General features: G+C 42.0%; 8 non-coding genes across 8 annotated transcripts; all 8 read left to right on the top strand.

Moving 5' to 3' along the window:
• The first annotated feature begins 17,589 nt into the window (after positions 1-17,589).
• trnap-ugg (transfer RNA proline (anticodon UGG)) lies at positions 17,590-17,661 on the top strand. Its single transcript has one exon. It is a non-coding gene; the product is annotated as a tRNA-Pro (tRNA).
• Positions 17,662-18,792: 1,131 nt separating this feature from the next.
• On the top strand, positions 18,793-18,864 carry trnap-cgg (transfer RNA proline (anticodon CGG)). Its single transcript has one exon. It is a non-coding gene; the product is annotated as a tRNA-Pro (tRNA).
• A 230-nt stretch (positions 18,865-19,094) lies between these two features.
• Positions 19,095-19,166, top strand: trnap-cgg (transfer RNA proline (anticodon CGG)). The gene has a single exon. It is a non-coding gene; the product is annotated as a tRNA-Pro (tRNA).
• Positions 19,167-19,685: 519 nt separating this feature from the next.
• trnap-ugg (transfer RNA proline (anticodon UGG)) lies at positions 19,686-19,757 on the top strand. The gene has a single exon. It is a non-coding gene; the product is annotated as a tRNA-Pro (tRNA).
• A 226-nt stretch (positions 19,758-19,983) lies between these two features.
• Positions 19,984-20,055, top strand: trnap-cgg (transfer RNA proline (anticodon CGG)). The gene has a single exon. It is a non-coding gene; the product is annotated as a tRNA-Pro (tRNA).
• Positions 20,056-20,430: 375 nt separating this feature from the next.
• trnap-ugg (transfer RNA proline (anticodon UGG)) lies at positions 20,431-20,502 on the top strand. The gene has a single exon. It is a non-coding gene; the product is annotated as a tRNA-Pro (tRNA).
• A 226-nt stretch (positions 20,503-20,728) lies between these two features.
• trnap-cgg (transfer RNA proline (anticodon CGG)) lies at positions 20,729-20,800 on the top strand. The gene has a single exon. It is a non-coding gene; the product is annotated as a tRNA-Pro (tRNA).
• A 532-nt stretch (positions 20,801-21,332) lies between these two features.
• trnap-ugg (transfer RNA proline (anticodon UGG)) lies at positions 21,333-21,404 on the top strand. The gene has a single exon. It is a non-coding gene; the product is annotated as a tRNA-Pro (tRNA).
• Positions 21,405-22,476: the final 1,072 nt, after the last annotated feature.

Below are 22,476 nucleotides of genomic sequence, written 5' to 3' on the forward strand. Positions count from 1 at the left end.
ATCACTTCTGAGTTTGTTTCTCACCAGGTTCGCACTTAGGGAAAAGTATTACCTTTTTGAATATATGAAATAGAAATGATATTTTTCATGCTCTATTTTTTTGTTTGATTTGTAATTATTTTACTTTGATTAAATTTGGCATTTTATGGAATAACTTCACACTCGTTCTTTAAATAAAAGCATTTTCATGTGAAGACATTGGCGACGTTCACACTGCAGGATGTGAGGCCCAATTCTGATTTTTTTGTTAAATCGGATCTTTTTATATTACAAAAATAAAATAAAATGCGAACGTGAACGCATCTGTGATGTGGCATGAATGTGTCGAGTGACACACACAGACGACGAGCTGTGCTCCAGCGTGTCAGGGTTTATATGTTTATCATCTTATATAAAGAGAGGAGCAATGTTTTGGGGAAATGAGGCAATGCTTTTCAATCTGTTCATTTCATGGAGATGTCTACCAAAGATGATCTCACATCACAGAGACTCATCTAGTCAAGATGATGTCACATCATTTCTGTGCATAGTAAATTAACCGTTTGCATGGCTGAATTACTTCCATCACCATAAATTTTAACTTTATGCTTCATGTTTCAAATGGGATTAAAGTAAAAGTAAATTGAAAAGTTAACAAGGTTACTCAAAACGAGCGTTCAAGGTGCAGACACATCACATACACATTCGAATGATATCCACATACAAAAGACATCCATTTGATTGAAAAGAAAAAATCAGATTTGGATCGTTCACACTCCATGAAAAAAATTTGACATGTCGCAATTTGGCAAAAAACAAAAATTGGAATGCTTTCAAGTGCCAAAATTAAAACAAATCATGAAAAATGTTATTTACCATGAGCGACGCTTCACTGAGCTGTCGCCGTTTGTCGTATTCCAACAAGTATTATGAAACTGAAAGTATTACAACACAGTGCAGTGTCATTGCGTTTGTTATTCTGAGGATAAGGTTCTCAGTGAGCATACAATTGTCTGCGTGTCAATAGACAATAATTTGCCAATCACATTTCACTTTGTCCAGCTGCCCTTGTTTGCTCCCACTGATATGAATTTTTTAAACGTAGCAGGGATCAGAACGAGCCTCAGGTCATTAGCTATCAGCTTACTGGGGACTCATCTGTGAGCATCGGCAGCAACTTATTACGTCAACAGAGCCACCGTCAGAAGAGGCGTGTAGTGTAGATCACAAGTATTTTTGATCGTTTTCAACCAGTTTTGGCATTGTGACCCAGGATCTTCTATTTTTAACAAAATGCGTAACAAAATACAGATAATCCGTAAACATTGGCAGCGATGAATTCACGTATAACAGACACACTTTAAAATTATATTAGGCCAAAAAAAAAATAAAAAAATATGAGTGTCCAATGAGTGAAAATGTTCACATGGAAAAGACTCAGACTTTTCCAAGAGTGTTCCTGGAAGAAAACCAAGTCCTTTAATTTTTTGCATTTACACTCTCACAACCACTGGAGCTCAACAATAAAGCGATTATAGAAAAAAAAAAAAAACTCACATAGCATCCATCTTGAATTCTTCTTGTAGATGGGACACTGCAACATGACCCATTCTTTAAAAGTGTTGCGCCAATATGTTCATACATCAGACCACTGGTTGCTCAGGTATTCTACTTTTTGAGAGTCCAAAGCAACGGTTCAGCCATGGGCTAAAGGTCTTCAACCATAAATGAGAAATTCTGTGATCCTGTACATATCCATACCACATCATGCACCAGCTTGACATATATCTGCCAGGTCGCAACCATGAGATACGAGTTTAAGGATATCAATGAAAATAAGGGAGAAGTCCTCATCATGGGTTACTTTCAAAATGTATTCAGATACAAAAAGAAAACAAAGAGGTAACATAATCCCTGCACCATAATATTCAAGTAATGTAGTTTGATTCTTTATAATTACTTTTGGATTATTCCAGTACCATCCATCCATTATCTGTACCGCTTCTCCTCACTAGGGTCACTGGGGGGTGCTGGAGCCTATGCCCGCTGTCTTCGGGCAGTAGGCGGCGGACACCCTGAACTGGTTGCCAGCCAATTGCAGGGCACACAGAGACAAACAACCATCCGCGCTCACACGAGCAAGTCCGCATTGTTCTACCCCATAAGCCACCAGCAGTCTATAAACTTAAATATTAACACATAAACTTTGCATATACTTGATGTTCTCATTCCAATAAAAAAAGACAGAGGCAGGTCTACTGTTTGACCACCTGTAAAGTTTCCTAGCTTGAAAAAAAAAAAAATCATCTGACGGCTACTTAGCAACGTGACTGAACAGTAAATGCAGCAAAAAGCAGCCTGGCATTGATCACATGTTGCTATTGAGTGGTAGATGATATATTTGTCACATATCCTTTTTAAAGCAAGGTGCAGTGTCACTTCAGCCCATATCCCACTGAGTGGCAAACATTTCCAACGATTGGCGAAGGTAGAAAATTACGCGTTCTTGTCAGGGTTTGTTCAAGGTCATCAATGTTCGCCAAACGGTCATCAGACGTTAGCCTGTGCTTTTCTTGTCACAAGGGAATTTTGAACACGTTAAAAATTTCAGTGCGACAAAAAAAAATCACTAAAACTGTTGGTGACCTGTTGATGAACTCTGACGTGAACGCAACATTTGATGCCTTCGAAAACACTCGCCATTGTTCGCCGCTCAGTGGGATAGGGGTTTTACAATTTTACTCGAGGAAGATGCAGACAGATCTGCGAAAGGTTTGCAGATCAGTCACTCAAAAGCAGGGGTGGGAGGGGTTTGGTTATGGATCGAACCATTTTTAAGCAAAAGGGAGGGTGTGCTATATTTTTGTGGTTAAAGGATTACATTTCAATCAAGTATCTACCCATATGTTTTTTTAAACAATTGCTAACTTGATTAAAAGACCACAGTATATCATTTTCTTTTGAGCACGCCATAAACAAGCCTCGAGCAAGATCACGACAATATTTGGACAAACATTAAAAGAGCCAAAAAACACCATTGAACTCAGTATTTATTTTACTTTAATTGATGAAACACCCCCTCCCATACCTCCACCACAGAATTCAAATAATATTCCCCAGCAGTCAAGAGTAGAAGCAGTATGGTAACGGTGTAGCACATGGATGGTCTTTGAGTTGCCATTCTAAACGGGATCAATTGTTATAAATCCGACAAATACAAAAACAGGAAGGGTGTTCAACCCCAACGCAGCTGATAAAACTCTACATTGTCGTCAGTGCAAGCGGCTGAAAATCCTAAACCTCACACAATAAAAGCCCAAATTGAAAACATCCTCTTTAAAGCGAGTGACGAAATAATCTGTGACCCGCCACTAATGCCCACTCCAGAGCCCTGAAGCAGTATCATTTTCCAAACGACAGCAAAAGGAAATGATTTATCATCGCAACATAATCCCGATCGCCCACATCATTAGCGACAGTCAAGCACTAATAATGTGTCGTAAGTCTTCTGGCAGCACTCGTTTGTCAAACATTTGAACTCCCCCCACCCCCCACCCCGCACGAGTGTGTTCCTGCAATCGAGATTATAAGGACCACACTACAACATTGTGCAAAGTCTAAGCTCTTTATTGGCTTCATCTATAAAAAGGATAATACCGTGACTTTGCCTTGATATAAAATGTGTAATGAGGCATCTTCAACTATTCTATTTACTTCTGAATTTATCCACAAGTCATTTTTCATTGGGATGAGGCCTCCTAATCCCTTAATGTGCTGGATCCGAACTGCAAAGTACTGAATAAAAAAAACACAAAAAAAATAAAACATGCAATTTGGAATTCGATACACATTTTTCCAGACTATTGTGCCTTAAAAAAGGACGCGTAAATGTTGAGGGGCCTCAATTGAGTGAGTGTCAAAAGTAATGTGTTTCACTTTTTCTTAAATGTTTTCGTGACACATACATAAAGTGAAAAATATTTTCGAGAGAAATCACTTGACGAAAACAAAGAAAAACTTAAGAACAAGGGTCCTAATTGTGTGTATGTAAAAACAGGTGCATTTTCCTTTTCGTACAGGGACGCGTCTAACTTACTGTGTTTGTGGATTTGGCAGAGAACGCTGCGGTTCACTAGGCATTCCACAGACCGACTGCATTTTTCATTAGACGCACCTGGCGCACCTGAAAATTTTGTAACAAAAAGTTAACTACACTTTAAATCCTGTGAAACCCGGTCTAAGTTGTGGTGCGGGAGGTGTAATGTGATTTTGGGAGGTTTTGATCCAGCCGCAGCCAGATCAGAATTATCTTTATTGGCCAAGTACGTAAAACACACAAGGAATATGTTTCCGGCAGTATGAGCTACACTACCATTACAGTAACAGGCAACTCCGATAAACAAAGATACGACAAATAATAATGGAAAATCTTGAATTGATGAAGAGGGACCATTGTGCAGTACTACCACCCCAATGATAGCATTTCAACAATTTGGACAGTCAACAGAGCAGAAATAAAGTGACCAGTGGTGCACTACTTACAATACTACGACGGTTGTGCAGATGATGCAGCTCATCGTTGCACCATTTATTAAGTGACCAGTCGCAGTACATGTAATGCAACTTTGGGTGTGCAATTATACAGAAGGTCCCAGAGTCCTTTAAAGTGTCAGTGCTCTGGAATATTGATCAACATCGACTTTTTAAGTATGTACAGAGCTGAAGCTACAATGATCCGTGGAGTAATAATGATACTAATAATGCCCGACAGGATTGTGCAAAGTTGACAAACATTTGCCAAGTACCACTATAGAATTTGAGTCAACTGTTTAGGGAGTTAACGGAAAGAGGGAAGAAGCTGCTTGAATGTCTTCTGATTTTGGTGCGTATGGTTCGATTGCACCTACCTGAGGGGAGGAGCTGGAAGAGGTGGTGGCCAGGGTGTGGGGGGTCCAGGAGAATTATCTGGAACGTCGTGCTTCCTCAAAAGGCTCAGGAAGCACGTCCTTTGCTGGGGCTTTTTTGACGTTGGCCTCCCATTTCAGGTCCTGAGAGACTGTGATTCCCAGGAGCTTGAAGGTCTCGACGATGGACACAGGACAGTTGGAAGATGTGAGAGAAAGATGTTATTGAAGTCCACCATCATCTCTACAGTCTTTAGCATATTCAGCGCTAGGTTTTGTTGGTTACACCAGTGCGACAGCTGCTCCACTTCCTGTCCGTACGCAGACTCGTCACTGTCTTTGATGAGGCTGATGATTATGGTGCCATCTGCAAACTTTAGAAGTTTGACAGCTGGATACGTTGCGGTGCAGTCGCTTGTGCAGAGGGAGAAGTGCAGCGGAGAGAGGACGCATCCTTGAGGGACCCCAGTGTTGGTGGTGCGTGTTGCTGAGGTTTACCCCCTCCCGCCAGCCTCACCTGTTGCGTGCTGCCTGTCCGATAGATATTGCACTCCGCTGATGTGTGATGGACGACATTGAATTTCATTCAGAATTTCATTCATAAATATGACAACAGCGTGAATCGAACCCTCCTTGTAGAAATCAATTTGTGGAATACATTATTTTTATTATCATCTCTCATATATTTTTAAAAGCACAACTGGTGTGTTTGTGTGTGTGGGGGGGGGGGGGGGGGTGACAGACACACGATCGGGGGTGCAAGGTGATCTCCAAGTGGCCACTTTACAGCAGCCAATTTTACCTCATCCGTAAATGGAGATTTTCTTGCAGTTTCTCATAAACGTAATTTGACAAGCCGATCTTGTGCATGGACTCCAGTAAGCGAGTCTGATATTCTTCTGACATGTACACTGTGCGCCTCTCCTGTGCTGAATTTAAAATGATTGAAAGGAGCCTCTGTGACTAGCTTGGAATCAACTTGGTTGTGTTCACTCCCACAAAACGCAAACGCCCATTTCTAAGTGTGTCCGTCAATGAAAATACCAAAAGACAAAAAACTCCAGCCATGTGCACACTTTGCACTAGACTTTCACTGGACATGAAAATACGGCCCCAACAGTTGACCTTCCTGAAAAGAAGATAAACTTTATTTATGACGCTCTTTCCTAAAAATAAGACTATAAGTCTACAAGTAAAAATATAAGAGCATTTTTGCCCATGGAGGCAGCATTTCATACAGTTGTCAAATGACGCAAATATTGCATGTGGTGCATGCAGCGAACACAGTCCCTAATATCTAACCACTGTGTCCTTCACAGAGCAATCAAGTATTGCATGTGCTGTTTACCGTAATTGAATGGTAATCTGTCACTCAAACCAAACACAATGTCGCTCTGCTTATAACCCCTGATTCATCATGAAACTTTGGTGGGGGTGCTATTACAATATGTAAAATAGCTGAGTTGTGATGACACAAGTTGGCAAAATTTATCGGGCTCCTCTCATGCATTTTGGGCCTCGAACAGCTCACAAAAGATTAAATTTGGTGTTTAAATTCACTTGATTGGTGAACAAGTGCTCTAAAGACCTAGCAATTGGTATAAAAACAATTAAAAAGTGGCCAGAAGACAAGTATATAGCGGCCATCAGTCGCCTCAGAGATGCACTGCTGTCTGCAATTAGGCACTATAAATTGCAATTACCTTTCTCTGTGTCAGTGGTCAACAAATCAGGAAGTAGCAAATATTTGGTGGCGTCTTTTTGGCGGTGACAAACAATGTGACGGTGTAATTAAAGCGGCTTTACCATGGGCGCAAAAGTAACATGACTAAGTCAGACAAATACCAGTGTCAATATGTTCACAGGCAAATTAATAATGAATCTTGTTTAATAAACAATGGCCGCAGAATGCTAAACAGTCATGGATCCCGCCGCTATCGACCAAACCTTTTGCAGTTTATTGCCGGGGAGGGTGAAGGGTAGGATGTTTTCATTCCTTTCAAGGAGAACACAGCTGACATCTTATCTTATGACAAAATAACTGTTACATATACACAGCATCGTTTATTTGGAAATACCTGCATGAATTGTTATTGTTTGCCTTAAAAAGAGAGCCAGACTGCAGTGGGAGACTGCATATGTGCATGTGAGCTTTGTCTGCCACGATAACCCAACACCTGCTTTATTTCCTAAAAAAGATGACACACTATTGATGCTGCGCCTTTCTTAAAAGAAGATAAACGATTGATGTTGCATTTCTCTCAATTCCATAAGAAGAAAGTTAATCAGTGAGTCCTTAAGTAAGAAAGCAGGCCAACCCACGAATAAGTTTGTTCATAAATACTTCAGTCAGTTTTTAAGTATACATGTTGGTCCCTAATGAAGTCTCTCCCAAATTCAGTTTAGGTGAATAAGTGATTGAGTCATGGTGCCTGTAAGTAACAAAGGTCAATCTGTAACAAATCATTGTAAGTCCATAATGAAGCAAGTCAATCGGTAAGCAAGTTGTTCTGTAAGTCAATCAGTCCTTAAGTAAGTCCAAAATGCTGCTCGTCTACTAAATGGAGCTTGCAGGAGGGAGCAGTGAGCACATAACTCCAATTCTCGCTTCCCTTCAGTGGTTGCATTTTAAGATGATTTTATTTGTATTTAAATCTTGCAATGGTCGCCCTGCACATTACCTCTCTGAGCTCCTCCACCTCTGCATATTTGCCCGGTACCAAAGACCAAGAGGCGGCCCGGAGGGAATCGCGCTTTTCCCGTTGCGAGTCCCTTTCTTTGGAATGACATTTCGTTAAACGATAGGCAATCTCCCTCTCTGTCCACTTTAAAACTTGTCTTAAAACACATTTTTATTCTTTGGCTTGTGATTCAACATGAGAGTTATTTTAACTGTCTTTAATTTTATATGTCAGATTTTTACTTTATGTACAGCACTACATATGCAACTATGGGTGTATTGAAAGTGAGGTGTAAAATAAATTGAGCTGAGTTGAGTTGGTCAGTCACTAAGTAAGAGAGACAGTCTGCAAGTACTGTCATTAAATCCCTACGCTTAAACCCAATAGAGCATGCCTTTTTAACCTGCTGAAAGATGCGAAGGAGGGAAGTCACAAACATATTTATTTATTCATGTATTAATGTACCAGCTCATGTATTTCACATGCGGCATAGCAACTTTGCGTCACCATGCCCCATTTTGAGTGCGGTCAAGCGATATGCGAGAGAGGCACCATGTTTACCCCGATTTGCACCTGAAGGGGCTTTTGCGGCATGAAAGAGAAAAATAATGTCGCTTAACACCACCGCCCCGTAACCACTACCCCCCTCCTCAACTCGCTCATTGTGCTCTGCTTATCGTAAGCACTCAGCAGTGTCGTCGTCTAAAATTAGCTCGTGCTGGCTGAGCACTATCTGGCCGAGATAGAATAAGGTGGCTCTTGTTGAGTATCGGATGAGGGGTGAGGAAGAGAGGAGCTTCTGCTGCTGTATTATTAATCTTGAGATGTGGTGAGAAAGAAGAAAAGGGGCTTGATGCCGCCTTTCTTTCCCTGTGGCTTCACAGAAATCAAAATAAAAGAAACAAAAGCGCAGCTAAATGAGGCTGCCATCCTCACCTGGCACCGCAATGTGAAGTGAGACCCTGGTGAAAAGCGCCCCCTAGAGGTAGGCAAGACAAGAGCACAGGGGGCGAGAGCTCACGCACACACCGACGCACGCACACACCCTAAACCAGCTACAGAAACACAACCAGTGTTTTTTTCTCCTGCCCTCAGTGGAGATTTGGGATGCCCCTCATTGCACTCATTCTACCGTCTATACTTGGGTAGCTGTTTGTCTCTGATAAAGAAAAAAAAAGTGCTAGTTTGTGCGCGTGCATGTGCTTCAACTACTAGATGGACTTGCACGGGTTCCGCTCCAAAGCATTATAGATTTTGGCACTCCATTTTGTAAGACCTTTTCTGGAATATGTTGTTGGGATTAATGTTGTTATTTGGGGGTATACTTCTTTGAATGTGTGCAGTACAAACACAAACCAACTGTTTTGGACTCCACTAAGCAATAATAATAAAGAAAAAGGGGAGGTGGGATTGTTCTCATTGCCTTATTTGAGTTAAGGTTGACTGTCAGAGACAGTCTGGGTGAGTCAGCCAGTCATTAGCAGAATTCAGTCAGAGTCAACTGTCAAAGTCAGGTCATAGGCGCCAGTCAGAGTGGAAGGATGTCAATCATACTCAGTCAGAGTAAGTAAAAGTGAGTCTGAGTCAGTTAATAATGAGTCAGTCTATCAGAGTCTGTAAGCTAGTGCCAGTCAGAATTGTTTAATTGGAGTCATTGAAAGTGAGTCAGGTGTGGTCAATCAATCCTGGTCAGTCAGTCAAAGTAAGTAAGAATGAATCAGAGTCAGTCATGAGTCAGTCAGAGAAGACATAGTCATTGATCTGATTTAGTCATAATAATAATAATTATTATTATTATCATTATTATTATTATAAATGTATTTCTCAATTATAATTTATTTGTGGAGCACTAACTATACAATAAATGTAACAATAAGACAGTGTGACTCTGAATCAGTCAGTTAATGAGAGTCAGTTATGAGTCAGTCATTTAGTAAGACTCTGTTAGTCAGTCAGTCAATCGTAGTCTGATTCAAACAGTTTGTCATTCAGAGAAAGTCAGTCAGTCAGTCTGAGTTAAAGTAAGAGTAATTGTGAGTCATATTCTCTAGTGGCAACTCTTTCGGTTTTACTTGCCACTGTAGGAGCGGGTGAATAATAACCAGCCTGATGCGACAAAACGTCGAACTCAGGATCTTCGTTCCACAAGTTTACTAATATTTCCAATTACTCAAACATGACGTGGTCGAGGTCGTCGATCGATGTAGCTTGAGGTCGCTGATCTTGGTTGCCGTTCTCGGAGCTCGTTGACCAGCGTTGGTGTCGTGGCTGTCGCCGTGGCTGTTAGAGTTCGCTGATCTGCGTCGTCGTTCGAGTTTGCTGATCGGCGTCGTTGTCGTTCGAGTTTGCTGATCGGCGTCGATGATTGAAGTCGTTGATTGGAGTCGTTGATTGGAGTCGGTCAGAAAAACTATGTCACCACCACCCGACCTTCTGAAAGTTTTCATGGCATGTCACATGACTACTATTTATACTGCAAGTCACATCACTACTTTCTCACGTGTTGCTCGTTAGTTAATCAATAGCGTTTCTTACGCACGCAATACTAAACTAAATTTTCTTCTTTCATGAAGTAACATTAAGCATTGCAATCATGTTTAAAGGATAACAATAATAATGAATTCAAAATAGTAAAACATTTCTCAATATGGCTCTTACAGATTCAGTCAGTCATGACTCAGTTATTCTGAGTTGGTTGGTATGTCAGAGTCGGGTAGTCAATGCCAGTCGGGCTGAGCCCATCAGTCCGTCAGTCAGTAAAGCTGACCGAGCTCACTGAGCGGCGAAGAGTTTGTGAACATAGCAAATGTTGACTTTTCATTTGCATGTTTTCTTGTTCAGTAAGATTCATTCACTCGGACTCAGTCAGTCACGAGTCAGCCACTCAGTATCACTTAGAAAGATTCAGACCGTTCCAGTAATTAGAGTCAATCAGCCCGTAATTGTCCGTGAGAGTCAGTCTGTGTCAGTGTTTCCTATCTACAGTAAAATATGTCATAGCAAATGTTTCCTTTGTCTCATGGATGTCTGGCTCTGGAGCTCAATTTCTGGCCGATAATTCTGGGTTGTCGTTGAATGGGCTCCGTTTTTAACAATTGCCTTAAAACCCTTTTGGAACCATAACTGACAATTGTTTTGAAACCCTTGTTTGCAACCCTAACCCAGGTTTAAAACCTTTCCTGTCTTGAAACCTTGACTAGAAACCCTATCCTTACACTTATAACCCAGAACCTGTCTACCTTGTTTGGAAACCTTTTTTGAAACGCTGTAACTTCCATAAAAACCTAAGCGTTGCCTTAACTCCCTTTTTTTGGAACCTTTGCCCTTGTATAAAACGCTAACCCTGCCTCAAAGTTTTGTAACCCTAATGACAAACACGAACGCTGACCCAATCTCTGGCTAGAAATGATACATTGAAAGCCTATTTCTGTATTGAAACTTGCTTTGAAACCCTCAACCGGCTACACATTTATAGAGTTCATCATATGTGTTGACCTTGGCTACTCTTAACCCACCCTCACAGATTGTAGGTCTATGTTTCAGTTTAAGCCTGATATACTCTTGTTTGTTTTTTTTGTTTTTTTTAAAGCTTGTGATATTTTGGTCATTGAGCTTCAAGCTACTTATCTGGGCCAGCCATACAGGAAGCGGCTGACTCAACAGCATTTGGACTGAAATAAAGCATGTGGGCTCGGGGCAGAGAGGATATGCAAAACAGCGGGAATGTATAAATAAATCTGTTTATTCCCTCCAATATTTGGAGCCACTTATATTATCATATGGAGCACGGTGGGTCATGCCGCTGAGGGAGAATGACATTTCCCAAACTGGCGTCCATGTATGGAAATGTCATCAGAGGAAAACAAGAAAGTCCATTCACAATTTATGAATTACTGCAAGTAGGAAACGACAGGAGGAGTAAAAAGAAAAATGCCAGCAGTGACTCTTCATCCACCAGCGTCCCAGTGAGGTGGTTCTAGACTGGAGATGGCTTTTCCAAGATAAAGCTGCAATGAAAAATGAACAACTGCAACAAACACACTGGCTCTTGCATGATTCATGTACATTGTAATGGAAAAAGTGAGGACCAAATGACACAGGGAGACCCTTCATCCATAAAGACACAGAAACGCAGCATGTACAATGTCGGAGAGTCCCAGGCAATAACAGAACAAATCATGATTCACATCAGATATTTATGTTTCAGTATGTAACCCAGCAAATACCCAGAGATCATAATCTCTAAACTTTCACCCAAATTTAGCTCAGTAGTGACCGCTCACAAATCTTTAATAATTCAGTCCCCAAAGACAACTTCACTTAGCAACATGAATTTTGGTCGGCAAGTCGATCATGAGCAGACCCACAAAAAAAAAAAAAAAAAGTCTCAAGAGCGGTCAAATTGCGTTGTGATTTATCACGCTTTAAATGTCATCGGGCACGTGATATTAGCAGAACATTACGAGGTCCGAAACAGTATTTTGAAATAGTGTGATTCAGGAAGGTGGACTCAAGCTTCGAGGTTTTAGCTTCATTTGAACCTCTTGTTAACAGCCATTGTTGTTATCAATGAAGGTGGTTTGCGTATGGTCACACAAGACCTATGGTGACGAGTCACCGAACTGCAACATCCATCAATCCATTCATTATTTCAACCGCATCCCCTCACAAGAGTCGTGGGGGAACTGGTGCCTATTTCAGCTGTCTTCGGGCATATAGGCAAGTTACACCCTGAACTGGTTGCCAGCCAATTGCAGGGCACACAAAGAGGAACAACCATTCGCGCTCACAGTCATACCCTGGGCCAATCAACCTGCCATGTATGTTTTTGGAATGTGGGAGGAAACTGGAGTACCCGGTGGGAACGCACACAGGCGCAGGGAGAACATGCAAACTCCACACAGGAAGGCAGGAGCTGGAATCGATCCCACAACCTCTGCACTGTGAGGCCATTTTTCTAATCAGTCATCCACCGTGCCGCCCGCAACATTTACTGTTTTATTTATTTATTTTTTGGGGACAACCTTATTCCAGGAAAACGTGCGTATGTGCTGTCCACACTGGTGTTTTGAGCGACAATCACAATCACTTCCAGGCTTCAATAACTTGGGCTCATACACTGAAATGTTTTCGTTCCGTGATAAATGATGTTCTGTGAAATATTGACATTATCAGTATGAAGAACTAAATGTATTTAATAAAGTAACATTTTATCATACCTTAAGAGTAACTATAGTCTGATTACCTGAATGGAAGAAGTAACTCGTTAGATTAGTCATTAATTGAAAATATAAATATTTTGGAGCAACGCGTTACATCAGTGGTGAGCGGTCAAGGCCTTCTCTGCTAGACTAACATAATCAAGAAATCATGATCATATTCTTCACTTGATGTCATATTATTATTATTATTATTGTTTTTGTTGTTATTATATCATAGTGTTGTATTTTTAGGTGAGAGCTTTTATCCAATCAGAATTCAGCTAGCTCGTGTTGCCAGGCAGATTTCACCATGCCAGTAGCACGCACTATTTGTCCGAGGCCTTCAGATACAATCGTGCGGGCATCTGTTCTGTGTCTCAAGCGGGCTTTTACAGTTGCGATAGCCAATCAGATCATGAGTTGGTTCCAGTGAGCCTTCACACTGGCCTCACACTGGAGGTGATGAGCGCGTTTTGTGATTGGATATTCACCTGTAAGGGGGCAGCCCTATGTGGAATCAACACACCCGGAAGTCGTAACTGGCGACCGTTTGAAAATATAAAATATATTCTTGCTTTTTTAAACCACAATGGCTGTAGGAGGGCAAATTGTGGATTAGTGATGAACAAACTCGCTTTGTCATTTGGATGCATTACAATTGCTAACCTGCCAGTCACTTTCTCAACACTTATGCCATTCAATGAGGTGCTTTCAAATAAGGCAAGGCAGACACTTAACAGTTTGAAACAATTCAATCCAACGTCAAGATACTCCGAGCCGGTTGAGAAAGCTGGCTGGATGCCAAAGCAGGAATTAGGAAATCTCTTCCAGTTGCCTCTCCCTCATGTGAAAAGTAAGGACAGAAGTGCTTTAAAAAGACAAGGACGGACAGGCATGGAGGACGATTATTTTCATGAATAAGGACCAATGACGGAAGAGTTTCCCAGGTGGCGGACGGAGGACGGACGGCAGCTGCTATGGTACCTACGAGACTTACGTGTGGGGGGCCTATAATTTGATGCGATGCCTCCAGTCTTCATGATAGACAGATTTACCAAATGTCAAGATAAAGACCGAACAATGACTTGCTATTTTTGAGGAAAGAGATGAATGTGATCCTGCAGCATGTTCCACACTGGTAACTATTCACAAATGCCAGTAATCCGAGTCGCAGGAGTTTACAAAGCCCGACAATCGTACGTGTTTGCGTAGACATATTGATCGGCGAGCGGTGTAATCCTCCACCGTGACAACGGTTAGCGAGATTAGGGGGCTCAGGCCGCGTAGTCGCCCCTTTTAGGCGGATAATGGGCAAAAAAAAAAAAAAAGCATGTTAATTGCCCTTGACTGTTGAAAGTAAATTAATTATTGATCGCTCTCCTGACTCTTCTTCTGTACTTACATAGCCTTACAAATCCTTTTTATCTCCAGCTCAGAACAAGAGCATTTCTTCGTTTCCCCGTCATTATGCAGGCCGGCGTGCGAGGACCATGAGCCAAACCCCTCCAACCGTCCGCTTCCTGTTTTACTTCCAAATTAATTTCATTTTCTTTCCATTCACTCATTTCAAACATTGCCTCATGTTCTTGCTCTGCATGCATTCTACACGCATGTATTCCGGGCGCCCCCGCACGCTGACAAATGAACAAGAGAGCGCATGAATAAAAAGCGAGGTTGCAGGTCTGTCGTGAATTAATGACGCCGGATGTGTGCAGTCGCTGCAGCTTTGCACAGACAACAGCATCATTATTTTGCCTATTGATTTCCTCGTCTTCCTGCAGGTTGAGGAGTGGGTTGGAAAAAAAAAACTGTGTTGTGTTTGAAATGGGATTTTAAAGTCGGACATCTTGCAGCATGCTTGGATTAATGCTTGAAAATGAGCTCTGTGTCTGTGTGCCTGAATGCATCTCATCTGAGACTGCATTCACTGTCATCTTGCATTATGTTGTTACAGTGTGTGCATGTCAAACCACATCTCCGGTCTGAGTCACAAAAGTACTGCGAAGGTCCAAATCCTGACGGTCACATGGACAACAATGCTAATACCTAATATAGTGAAAAACTGAAATTAGCCCTACAATGGATGATTCAAATGAAAATGGCAGACTTCTTGCGGTTTTTCAGGTATGGATGTCATTTCAGGCAATTTATTCGGGTCTATGGTTCATGATGGTGAGTCATCAAACTTTGCCATCATGCATTCAATAATGAAAACTCATTTTTTTTGTATTTCAGTGCAATTGGACAAAATGACTTGGATGAGTTCTATTTGAAGGACCTTGAAATGGCTGAAAATACTTCTAGTTGTCTGTGAAATCCAAAATAGAAGACTTCAAGTGTCTTCAGGCATTGCTCCTTGAGATTTTTTGTGGGTCTGCTTGAGAAAGACATGTCTGTAAAATTTCATGTTTTCCTTCTCGGGATGGATTTGCAAAATGATTGATTAATTAATATACTTGCTCTTTTTCCTCCAATACTGATATTTTGTGATTTTTTTTCGAATCAAATACTTGACAATGACTGATCATTTCACGACATAAATATGTTTTGTTCAAAACATATGAGTGATAATAAATTACATTACCTAATTTGTCTAAAGGATATCTAAGAGTAAACCTCTAAGGGCACAGATGAACTCTTTTTGAACTCCAGATTAGCGACCATTACATTCAAAACAAAATTAAACAAGCGTCAATAAAGAAAATTCTAACAAAGTAATTAACATAAATATCAGTTACATAAAGTATATATTGACTAAACCTATTTTTTTGTATTCTTTGTCACACCTTTATTTGTATTATTATTATTATTATTTTTATTATTATTAGTATTAGTATTATTATTACTGGTCAAAACAAATGTCCTGAAAAGCAAATGAAATGTTTAAATTATAAATAATAGGATAATTATGAATAAAAAAAAAGAAAAACTCTTTAATATGTTTTTACCTTTACAAATCCCACAACTACTATTTCCAATTACCTTTACATGTTTTTCATTTAGGGCAGCTTGGGTTTTCTCCGGGTACTCCAGTTTCCGCCTACATTCCAAAAACATGCATGGAAGTTTGCTTGAACTTGGTATGATTGAGAGCGGGAGTGGTTGTTCAACTTTGTATACCCTGAGATTGGCCGGCAACCAGTTCAGGGTGTACCCCGTCTACTGCCTCAAGACAGCTGGGAAAGACTCCAGCAAGCCCGTGACCCTTGTGAGGAGAAGCGGAACAGATAATGAATGGAAGATGGATGTTTTTTGGTTACTAATAAGTAGGATGAATTTGGAAATTCATTCAGACACCCACTCTGAGAATGTAATGGGTGGGAGAACAACCACTTTTTTTCCCCGTTTGTTTTCATTTTAATTTATGCACGTTTTGATGTCAAATCAATTCAAATCCCCCGTTACAGCCACAACCTTCGCATCTTGCGTGTCTGTGTCCCCAATCAGAGCGGTCAGAGCACACTCCGGCATTTTAGGATTTAATTTAATTATTTTTTTTTTGTATGGGCTACAAAACAACTAAATAATTCAGAGAAACACAGATATTGGCAAAAACGGAAAATAGCTAAACATTTTATATGATGCAGCAGGGGCGCCGAAAAGGGGGGAATACGGAGCAAAATTCTAGGGTCCCATGATTGACAGGGGCCCAGAAGGGCCGCTAATAAAATTATAATCCTGACAAAATAATATGACACTCAGTACAATTAGCGTACAATTAAACGTACAATTAGCCATAGATTTAATTTACAGATCATCATATTGTTTTGTGCATAAGCACAAACAACAGTCAGTACCCGTCCCCCCACCTTAAGGCGGAGGGAGGCTACCCTCTCGGCCACCGGAGTGAACCCCAATGTACAGACGCCAAGACGGGGGTCAATAAGTATGCCCACACCTGCTCTGCGCCTCTCACCTTGGGCAACTCCAGAGTGGAAGAGTATCCAACCCCTTTCGAGAGGACTGGTGCCAGAGCTCAAGATGTGTGTGGAGGTGAATCTGACAATGTCATGTTGGAACTTATCTGCCTCACACACCAGCTCAGGCTCCTTCCCTGCCAGAGAGGTGACATTCCATGTCCCAAGAGCTAGTTTCTGTAGCCGGGGATCCGAGCGCCAAGGTCTCTGCCTCTTGCCGCTGCCCGGCTCACATGAGACTATTCGACATTTTCAGATGCGAATGGCTTAGGGTCTACTCTGGCAACGTGAGTGGTCCTGTGTGAAAAGCCCATATGAATGGGCCACTGCCTCGTCGTGGTTTACCCAAATTTGAAATGATCAACCTTGAATTTAATTTTATGAGACTATTCGACTATTTAAGATGCAAATGGCTTAGGACCTACGTTGTTAAATCTAGCCTGAAGGGATGGCTATGTTCCTCGTTGGTCTAGGGGTATGATTCTTGCTTCTGCTACGAGAAGTCCCGGGTTCAAATCCCGGCCGACCCCTTAATTTCCTTGGGTTTGGCATGATGAACCTGAATTTGGAATATAATTGTGAGGAAGGAATGGTAAAGTGAATAGTCCTGTGTTCAAAACGCATACAAATGCTTACCCACCTCGATGCGGTTTTACCCAAATTTGAAATGTTGAATTTGATTTTATGAGACTAATTGACGTTTTCAAATGCGAATGGCTTACGGCCTACTCTGGCAACGTGAGTCTTCCTGTGAAAAGCCCACACGAATGCTTCACTTCCTCAACGTGGTTTACCCAAATTTGGAACGTTCCACCTTGTGTTTGAATCGATGAGACTGTTCGACAATTTCAAATGCAAATGGATTAGGACCTATGTTGGAAAATCTAGCCTGGACCCACGACGATGTGGCTCGTTGGTCTAGGGGTATGATTCTCGCTTTGGGTGCGAGAGGTCTGGGGTTCAAATCCCCGACGAGCCCTTAATTTCCTTGGGTTTGACATGGTTGACCTGAATTAGGAATTGAAGCGTAATGTTTGAATGGCAACGTGCATCGTCTGGGTTTCAAACCCCCTAGGAATGCTTGACGACCTCAATGTGGTCTATCCAAATTAAAAATTGTGTACCTTCAATTAAATTTTATGAGACAATTTAAGATGCAAATGGCTTAGGCCAAATGTTGGTAAAGCTAGCCTGGGACCATGTCGTCACGGCTCGGTCTTGGTCTAGGGGTATGATTCTTGCTTTAGGTGCGAGAGGTCCGGGGTTCAAATCCCGGACGAGCCCTTGATTTCCCTGGGTTTGGCATGGTTTACCTGAATTTGGAATGGAAGCGTAATGTTTCAATGGCAACGTGTGTCGTCTGGCATTCAAACCCCCTAAGGAATGCTTGACAACCTCAATGTTGTCTATTTAAAATTACCAACCTCGAATTACATTTTATGAGACACTCTAAGATGCAAATGCTTAGGGCAAATATTTGTAAATCTAGCCTGGAGTCTCGTCCATGTGGCTCGTTGGTCTAGGGGTATGATTATCGCTTAGGTTGCGAGAGATCCCGAGTTCAAATCCTGTACGAGCCCTTACTTTCCCGGGGTGTGTCATGGTTTACCTGAATTTGGAATGGAAGCGTAATGTTTGAACGGCAACGTACGTTGTCTGGGTTTCAAACCACCTGCGAATGCTTGACTACCTCAATGTGGTCTATCCAGATTTAAAATGATCAACCTCTTATTAGATTATATGGGACTTTTAAGATGCAAATGGCTTAGGGCCTATATTGGTAAATCTAGCCTGGAGCCATGTCTACGTGGCTCGTTGGTCTAGGGCTATCATCCTCGCTTCGGGTGCGAGATATCCCGGGTTCAAATCCTGGACGATCCCTTGATTTCCTTGGGATGACATGGTTTACCTAAATTTGGAATGTAACCGTAATGTTTGAATGGCAACGTGCGTTGTCTGTGGTTCAAAGCCCCGAGCAATGCTTGACGACCTCAATGTGGTCTTTCCAAATTTAAAATGATCAACCTTGGATTAGATTTTATGAGACACTTGAAGATGCAAATGTCTTAGGACAAATGTTGGTAAATCTAGCCTGGGGTCTCGTCCATGTGGCTCGTTGGTCTAGGGGTATGATTCTCGCTTCGGGTGCGAGAGGTCCCGGGTTCAAATCCCGGACGAGCCCTTGACTTCCCTGGGTTTGGCATGGTTTACCTGAATTTGGAATGCAACCGAAATGTTTCAATGGCAACGCGTGTCGTCTGGCATTCAAAGCCCCTAGGAATCCTTGACAACCTCAATGTGGTCTATCCAAATTTTAAATTATCAACCTCGAATTAGATTTTATGAGTTCCTTTAAGATGCAAATGGCTTAGGGAAAATATTGGTAAATCTGGCCTGGACACTCATCTAGGTGGCTCGTTGGTCTAGGGGTAAGATTCTCGCTTCGGGTGCGAGAGATCCCGGGTTCAAATACCGGACGAGCCCTTACTTTCCTTGGGTTTGTCATGGTTTACCTGAATTTGGAATGGAAGCGTAAAGTTTAAACGGCAACATGCGTCGTCTGGGGTTCAAACCACCTGCGAATGCTTGACTACCTCAATGTGGTCTATCCAGATTTAAAATTATCAACCTCAAATTGGATTTTATGAGACTATTTAAAATGCAAATGGCTTAGGGCGTACGTTGGTATATCAAGCCTGGAGCCACGTCAACATGGCTCGTTGGTCTAGGGGAATGATTCTTGCTTTGGGTGCGAGAGGTCCTGGGTTCAAATCCTGGACGAGCCCTTGTTTGACATGGTTTACCTGAATTTTGAATGGAACTGTCATGTTTCAATGGCAACGTGCGTCGTCTGGCATTCAAAGCCCCAAGGAATGCTTGACAACCTCAATGTGGTCTCTCCAAATTTAAAATTATCAACCTCAAATTGGATTTTATAACTATTTAAGATGCAAATGGCGTAGGGCCTACGTTGGTATATCTAGCCTGGAACCGCATCTACGTGGCTCGTTGGTCTAGGGGTATGATTCTCGCTTTGGGTGCGAGAGGTCCCGGGTTCAAATCCCGGACGAGCCCTTGATTTCCTTAGGTTTGACATGGTTTACCTGAATTTGGAATGTAACCGTAATGTTTGAATGGCAACGTACGTTGTCTGGGGTTCAAAGCCCCTGGCAATGCTTGACGACCTCAATGTGGTCTATCCAAATTTAAAATTATCAACCTTGAATTAGATTGAGACTTTTTAAGATGCAAATGGCTTAGGACAAATGTTGGTAAATCTAGCCTGGAGCTTCGTCCATGTGGCTCGTTGGTCTAGGGGTATGATTCTCGCTTCGGGTGCGAGAGGTCCCGGGTTCAAATCCCGGACGAGCCCTTGATTTCCTTGGGTTAAAAATGGTTTACCTGAATTTTGAATGGAACTGTCATCTTTCAATGGCAACGTGCGTCGTCTGGCATTCAAAGCCCCAAGGAATGCTTGACGAGAGGCGAGAGGTACCGGGTTCAAATCCCGGACGAGCCTTTGATTTCCTTGGGTTTGGCATGCTTTACCTGAATTAGGAATGGAACCGAAATGTTTCAATGGCAACGTGTGTCGTCTAGCGTTCAAAGCCCCAAGGAAGGCTTGACGACCTCACTGTGGTCTATCCAAATTTAAAATTATCAACCACGGATTAGATTTTATGAGACCATTTGATGCAAATGGCGTAGGGCCTACGTTGGTATATCTAGCCTGGAACTGCATCTAAGTGGCTCGTTGGTCTAGTGGTATGATTCTTGCTTTGGGTGCGAGAGGTCCTGGGTTCAAATCCTGGACGAGCCCTTGAATTCCTTGGGTTTGACATGATTTACCTAAATTTGGAATGTAACCGCCATATTTGAATGGCAACGTGCGTTGTCTGTGGTTCAAAGCCCCTAGCAATGCTTGACGACCTCAATGTGGTCTATCCAAATTTAAAATTATCAACCTTGAATTAGATTGAGACTTTTTAAGATGCAAATGTCTTAGGACAAATGTTGGTAAATCTAGCCTGGAACCTTGTCCATGTGGCTTGTTGGTCTAGGGGTATGATTCTCGCTTCGGGTGCGAGAGGTCCCGGGTTCAAATACCGGACGAGCCCTTGATGTCCTTGGGTTTGGCATGGTTTACCCGAATTTGGAATGGAACCGAATTGTTTCATTGGCAATGTGTGTCGTCTGGCATTCAAACCCCCTAGGAATCCTTGGCAACCTCAATGTGGTCTATCCTAATTTAAAATTATCAACCTCGAAGTAGGTTTTATGAGACTATTTAAGATGCAAATGGCTTAGGGCCTATGTTGGAAAATCTAGCCTGGACCCGTGACTATGTGGCTTGTTGGTCTAGGTGTATGATTCTCGCTTAGGGTGCAAGAGGTCCCGGTTTCAAATCCCAGACGAGCCCTTACTTTCCTTGGGTTTGTCATGGTAGACCTGAATTTGGAACGGAAGCGTAATGTTTGAATGGCAACGTGCATCGTCTGGGGTTCAAAGCTCCTAGGAATGCTTGACGACCTCAATGTGGTCTATCCAAATTTAAAATGATCAACCTCGAATTAGATTTTATGAGACCCGCTGAGATGCAAATGGCTTAGGGCAAATGTTGGTAAATCTAGCCTGGAGCCTCGTCCATGTGGCTCGTTGGTCTAGGGGTATGATTCTCGCTTTGGGTGCGAGAGGTCCCGGGTTCAAATCCCGGACGAGCCCTTACTTTCCTTGGATTTGACATGGGGTTGACCTGAATTTGGAATGTAACCGTAATGTTTCAAGGGCAACGTGCGTCGTCTGGTGTTCAATCCCTCAATGTGGTCTATCCAAATTTAAAATGAGCAACCTCTTACTTGATCTTATAATACTTAAGATGCAAATAGCTTAGGGCCTACGTTGGTATATCTAGCGTGGAGGCATGTTTACGTGGCTCGTTGGTCTTGTGTTATGATTCTCGCTTATGGTGCGAGAAGTCCCGGGTTAAAATCCTTACTTTCCTTGGTTTGTGATGGTTTACCTGAATTTGGATTGGAACCGTAATGTCTGAATGGCGACGTGGGTCGTCTGGGGTTCAAAGCTACGTGATGGCAAATAAACAACTCCACTAACAAGTAGCGTTCTAAACGAGGAGGCGAGCAAGGAGGCGCTAAGCATGCTAATCGCTAAAATCAATTACAGAGTAATAAGTGCTTCGATGTACGCTCTACTTTTAACAGAAGTCTGACTCGGACCGCGTTTGGGCAGAGAGCCAGCGGCTCTGAACAGAAATGTTGTATTGCAACCATTACGTATCTAAAACATAAAATAAAACAACCGCTACGTTAGCAATTTAGCAGACGCTCTCAGGCCGGAACACGGAATGGCTGACGTCATCACGACGAAGAGGTTTGATGTCAAACGTATAGTAAACGTAAAAAAAAATTTAAAAAAACGTATAGAAAACATTGTTTAAAATCCCCCTGGCTCTTCTTTTTGTCTTTTCTATATTATGTACGTATTAATAACTGTGTTTGGTTTGTTAATGTTAATAAAGTTAAAAAAAAAAAAAAAGTATAGTAAATATTTATCATCTCATCAATATTTGCACAACAGAGTACTGGGTTTCGAGATCCTCACAATAATAGTTCTCAAAATTATATTTCTCATCGATTTAGCTTTCCATCCATCCATCCATCTTCTGTACCGCTTCTCCTCACTAGGGTCGCGGGGGGTGCTGGAGCCTATCCCAGCTATCTTCGGGCAGTAGGCTGGGGACACCCTGAACTGATTGCCAGCCAATTGCAGGGCACAC

This window comes from Idiotropiscis lumnitzeri, chromosome 4, assembly GCF_059441095.1.
Source record: "Idiotropiscis lumnitzeri isolate Australia: NSW breed Sydney's pygmy pipehorse chromosome 4, RoL_Ilum_1.0, whole genome shotgun sequence".
NCBI classification, from domain to species: domain Eukaryota; kingdom Metazoa; phylum Chordata; class Actinopteri; order Syngnathiformes; family Syngnathidae; genus Idiotropiscis; species Idiotropiscis lumnitzeri.